Source organism: Rattus rattus, chromosome 9 (assembly GCF_011064425.1).
Source record: "Rattus rattus isolate New Zealand chromosome 9, Rrattus_CSIRO_v1, whole genome shotgun sequence".
In the NCBI taxonomy this organism is placed as follows: Eukaryota; Metazoa; Chordata; class Mammalia; order Rodentia; family Muridae; genus Rattus; species Rattus rattus.
The window spans coordinates 52407663-52413662 of NC_046162.1; positions in this window are offsets into that span (position 1 = coordinate 52407663).

Sequence of the window (6000 nt, forward strand, 5' to 3'; positions counted from 1 at the left end):
AGTGACTGACTTACATACATCAAGCACTGTAGTACAGTGTTGTGGTTTTAGAATTGAAAATCATAATAATGGGCGTTTTACAGAAAGCTTAGAGATTGTGCCTCCCTCTACATTTTGCCTTAAGACCGATACTAGTAAATAATAATTCTTCCCCTTCTTTTCTGCCTAAACCTGCCTTTATCACTGTAAAAGTTTAATTTATCCTTGTTTATAATGTATTTTTTTTAAAACATAAGTGCTTGAGAGTATTTGTTAGTTAAAAATATGTATAGATTTCATAGAGCATGCATTGATGAGTTCCTAGAATGAATTATCTCTCTTAGTCATCATTAACATCCTGTCTTAGTCCATTTGTGCTGCTTTCACAAAGTAACACAGCCCACAAAATTTATAAATAATTTCTTACACCCTGGAGGCTGGGATCGGGACGAGGTTGGGACATTCCACATTGGGAGGAAGGGTTCTTTCTATGCCTTTATATAAGAGGAGGTAGAAGGACAAAAACATATTAAACCACTTCCCATGGTCGTTTTACAAGGGTAAAGGTAGAATCCTTATGACTGAATCACTTCTCTACAGGTCTACCTTTCATATAAGCACACTGACGATTCGATCAGAACATGAATTTTGGAGGGTACACATTTGGACCACCGTAACAGATCCCTGTGCAATAAAATATCTTATAAATACAATTTCAGTCTCTATTGACCTCACAGCTCCTATTAGGTAGTATAAAGATTACTTCTGGAAAGTTCAAACTATGCAACCTCACTACATGTTTTATAAAATGAAATGCATCACCATGGGGAAAGTGTTGAGTGCTTAAGAAAAGTGTTCATGCCACACACACAGAGACAATCAAAGTCTGGATGAAAACATACTGGCAGATTATGTAACTCCAAAGTTACTTAAATTAAAATCAAGAGAAGGAAAAGATTACTGGCAATTGGGAACAGCCAAGAGCATTCCTAACAAGGAGTCTAAAGGCCGATTTTCTTACATTTGCAATCTGGCTATAAATACAACATGTCCCTAATATTTTGGTTCCTTACTAGTGTCTCATAAAAGAAATAACAATGTTTTCTTAAGTGTTTTCTAGGCTTGATCTGTATGTTTCTTTTTAAATCGTGAAATCCTCTCATTAAATCCAAATTAAAAACTCAGTGAGAAAATATTAAGTGAGAATCTTTAAATCAGAGTATAGTATTCAATATTACCCTTCATTCCTAAGTGAGTGCAGTGTTCTTGACAGCCAGCAGAGGGCATCAGATTGCCTTGAGCTGGAGTTATAAGTGATTGTGAGCCATTGGATGTGGGTGCTGGACACTAATTTTGGGTCTTCTTCAAGTGTAGTATGACCCCGAGACATCTTTCCAGCCCTTTATATTCATATTTTGATTTTTTTAAAAAATGTTCCTCTGATACTGCTATCAACTAATCTCATTCCCAGTCCTTTAATTTCTCCATTACAAATTCAGTCCAAGTGTTTTACAAATTGAGGAGAGTTTTGATGAAGCTCAAATGTTATCAGTTGCCTTACAGACATTAAAACAAACACAGTCCCACTTCCCATGAGGATAACACTGAATTTTAGTGGTGGTGATGGTGGTGGTGGGTGATCTTCTCTTTTATTCACCTTGCTAAAGCAAGTGACTCATCTGATTGGTCAGATTTGTAAAAATTTAGCATTTGTTCGGACATGCTTCTTAAAAGTAGTCCATATGGAACTAGAAGGTGAAGGCAATCACATGTTTGTTGTTGTTGTTATTGTTGTTGTTTTCTCTCCTACTAGCCTGCACTCAAACACAAAGAGTTTACTGTGTCCTTTAGGTTTCACACCCATCTCTCTCTCTCTTTAAGACAATGTCATGTTGTTTTGCTCGCACTGGCCTGACTTTACTTTGTATGTATGCTTCATTCTCCGTGTCCTATCTACTACCTTGAGAAAAGTAGTGTCAGAAAGACCTTTGTTCTATTGCAGAGACTGCATTTCTGAGGTCGGTCACAACCAACGATGTGTGTAGAAAAGAATATTTAGAGCCCACTTTATATAACCAACCATCTATACAGGTGATTTTTCTAGTTCTGGATTTGAGGGAAGCCGACAGACAAACATCATTTTAAGGTTTTATGTAAATGTTTTTTAATCTAATGTGCATATGCACGTAGAATTCCTATCAAAAGTTAAAATTACTTAAGAAGAAAAGGTATGCCATGTTCATGGGTTAAAAAGAACTCAATAATATTAAAATGATGGTTTCATCCAGGCACTCTATGAGTTAATATAGTCCCAATTATAATCTCAAAAAAATTCAGGCATGACAGTACATATCTGTAATCACAGTATTCCAGAGGGTGAGGCAGGGGTATTGGGAGTCTAAGGAAACGTGGTCTATCTCAGCAAGCATAACCAGACTCCAGAAAAACATCCAGAAAATGAACAAGCTGTTTCTAAAATATGTATGAGTCTGCAAAGGACCTAAAATATACAATGCACATTTGAAAAAAAAACAAGCTACAAGATTCAAACTATCTGACTTCAAGACTTATAAAATTCCAATAATCAAAACAATGAGGCAATTGGATCAAGACAGAGAAATAAATCAATGAAACAGAAGAGCAGAGAGTCCAGGAATAGAATGTCACACATTCATTCAGCTGATTTTCACTGAAGTGCAAAGTCATTTCCTTAGAGGAAGAATGATCTTTTAAGCGTGGTGAGCCAAGGAAGTTCTGAGTGGATGTGTACAGCACGGGTGAAGTGATGTCATGTCAAGGATCAATACCTCAAGTTGATAGGACTTGACAACACTAGGTCACTGCCCCTGGGAGAAAGCTCAGAGGGACAGCAAAGACTCCTTCTGGTCTGAGTTCAAATGTTAACAGCATGTGCAAGTATGAGTGCTTATAAATGATTGACCACTGTGTGCAAAAAACTATAGCTTGTGCTATGTTTCATAAGTGCTCTGAAGATCTAGGTCCCTACATAGTCTGTGCCACTTAACCAGAGTGCACATGCAACACCCAATTCCAGATCTTCTGTATGTCTGTATGTCTGTCCTTCCCTCACTCCCTCACTGCCCTTTCTTGTCTCAGCTAGGCATGATGTCTTTATCACAACCGGGTATCTATAATACATATTTGGCACCATGTTCAGTGACATATGTTAAAATAGCTTTTAAACAGTAAGACAAATAAGTGTGTATAGTATGATTCCATTTATATGAGATTATCCAAAAATGTACGTTACTCCTTAAAAATATACGCCAACTAGAATTGGGCTTGGGAAAAATGGGAGAAACAGGAGGGAGAGGTTGCAAAAGAAAAACGTTTTTTAAAAAAACACATTTTGTTATTTTGACTTTATTAATAGATTATGGATATATAATATATACCAAGATTTCTGATTATATACTTGAAACATGTTTAATTTGTCTTATGCCCATTCTATGTTAACATTATCTACTTAAATGATTTGACATTTTGGAAAAGTAAATAAATTTTATAATAATAAATAAGCATATTAACAAATTGTTGATGGACTGGGCTTAGACGAATTGATTACACTGTTGTCCTATCTGATCTACCAGTTAACATTGACTTACCCAGACAAATATTGAAAATTTGAAGAGTGGCTATAAGTGTTAAGGTTTTCTGTAAAGAACTAAATCTGATACTGTGCCTCAGTGTATTTTACATGTGTTAGATTGCAATTCTTTGAGTCCCATACAATCTCCTACCATTGGTTGAGGTGATTTTTTTCTTGAAGGTGCTAGAACCTACAGTGCCAGTCAGACTTGGGAAGAGGCCAGTTTGGGAAGAGAAATGTACACTTGAAAGGTGAGCTTTGGAGGAGTTTGGGCAAAGATTGGTCTGCATGACTGAGGGTGTGGGGTTAAGGAGTCGACATGTGGAGGGTATGCTTGAGGGTGCTGAGAAAGCTGGGTTCTGATGCTGAGCTATGTGGTGAGGGAAGCAAGGGGTTAAGCTTGTGCTATGCCAGAAGGCACATGGGAAGGCCATCATAAAATTGGCAGTAATCCTCTGATCTAAGAAGAATCCCATTGAAGAACCAGTTAAATGTTAATCTCTGAATGGTATTTCCTGCAATATACTCTGTGAAAATTCCTGTGACAGTGCTTGGGCTGCAATGGCAAGGGATGTTTCAGCAGATCCCAGTGTATGCTTATGGGCTATCAGAAGCAGAGGCAACTTCTGATGCTTTTCAAAATGAGAGGTAGATCAGACAGTCACAAAGGGCAGACCCATATCAGAACATAATGCGTGGTGGGTAGTGATGATATAAACCTGGTAAGAACAAACAGAGAGGTCTCTTCTGCAGGGACTGCCCAAGAGTTCACAGGAAGCAAAGAACCTAGAAGGCGGGGCTAGAGGTCTGTGTTCAGCATACAGACTGTGGACATCAAGCTATGAATTAGACTCCGGCTTCTGCTATGACAAATTGTTACAAACTTAGTGACTTAAAACACTGTAATATTTGGGAATGTTCTAAGTCATAAATCTAAGATTGAGCGGGAAGATGTATTTTTTTAAATTGTTTTAAAGATTTATTTATTTTATATATATATATATATATGTGTGTGTGTGTGTGTGTGTGTGTGTGTGTGTGTGTGTGTGTGTGTGTGTGTGTGTGTGTGTGGTAGCTCTCTTCAGACACACCAGAAGAGGGTATCAGATCCCATTACGGATGGTGGTGAGCCACCATGTGGGTGCTGGGATTTGAACTCAGGTCCTCTGCAAGAGCAGTCAGTACTCTTAACCTCTGAGCCATCTCTCCAGTCTCAATAAAAAATGATTTGGAATAAGTAAACAGTACACACTCTGTAAATGATGGTTTAAAGATAAGAAAAGGCACGATTGCTTACATTAATGAAACCAAATCTCTTGCATTTGAGTCATAGTTTTGATGGCTAATTTTTATAGAACATTGGGAAAAACATTAACTTATATGCATAGGTGTCCACAGAGGCTTGGAGAAGGACAATGAGGTATGCATACACAGTGGGCAACTTTTCAGCCATGAGGGAAAGTGACGTCATTAAACAAAGTGGATGAGACTGGAGAAAAGCATATTAAATGAACTAAATGATTCTCAGATATCATATTTTTTTCTCTCATTTGTGGCTCCTAGATTTTGTATAGTTACATAAAATCATGTGTGTATATATGACATGAAGCTAGACATGAAAAAGGGAAAAGGGGAAGGGTTCGGATTGAGGCGTATAAAGAACATCCTCTAAACATATGTGTGGAAGCCTTAAAACATCAATAAATTTTAAATCATAGGCATCCATCCCTGATCCCTGATTGAGTGATCAATCCCCCAATTTCTAATGTTGGGAATGAAGAAACTTACGTGTAGTCAAATAATATGTAAAGTTTGAAGAGAGGCATAATCAGAGGCAGACTGGAACTTGAATCTAGCCTTTCTAATGACTCTTCTTTTGTAAATATCTTCCAATAAAACCATTATTTTTATTATTACACAGTACAGCACGGTGCTGAAACAGAAGGGAAATGCATTACCCAAAGCCACACATCTTAGAAGAAAAGTCTTTTCTTAAGTCTTTCTGCTTTTTGTCCAACAGGGTTTCGATTCTTTGCTATCGTGTGTGTGTGTGTGTGTGTGTGTGTGTGTGTGTGTGTGTGTGTGTGTGTTTCCTATGTGTATCTCCATGTTTGTATCTCCATGTGTGTCTCTGTGTGTGTTTATGTGTGTATGTGTATGTGCACATGTGTACATGTATTCTATAAACAGCTTTCCTGTGGGATTTTATCCTAACAGAGACCATTCTGTCTTCATGAACTCGCTGCAAAAATCGTCAGGTTGTATTTATAGGCAGTGTAGAGGATTTTAGTCTGATAGTGGTTCTCAGGTTTAAAGAAAGGCTTTAATTAGGACAACCATTTGCTCCCGTTTCAGCTTGTATAATTTTGAAGTTAACAATTACTACATTAGGCTTTTAAATTATTTGCTAG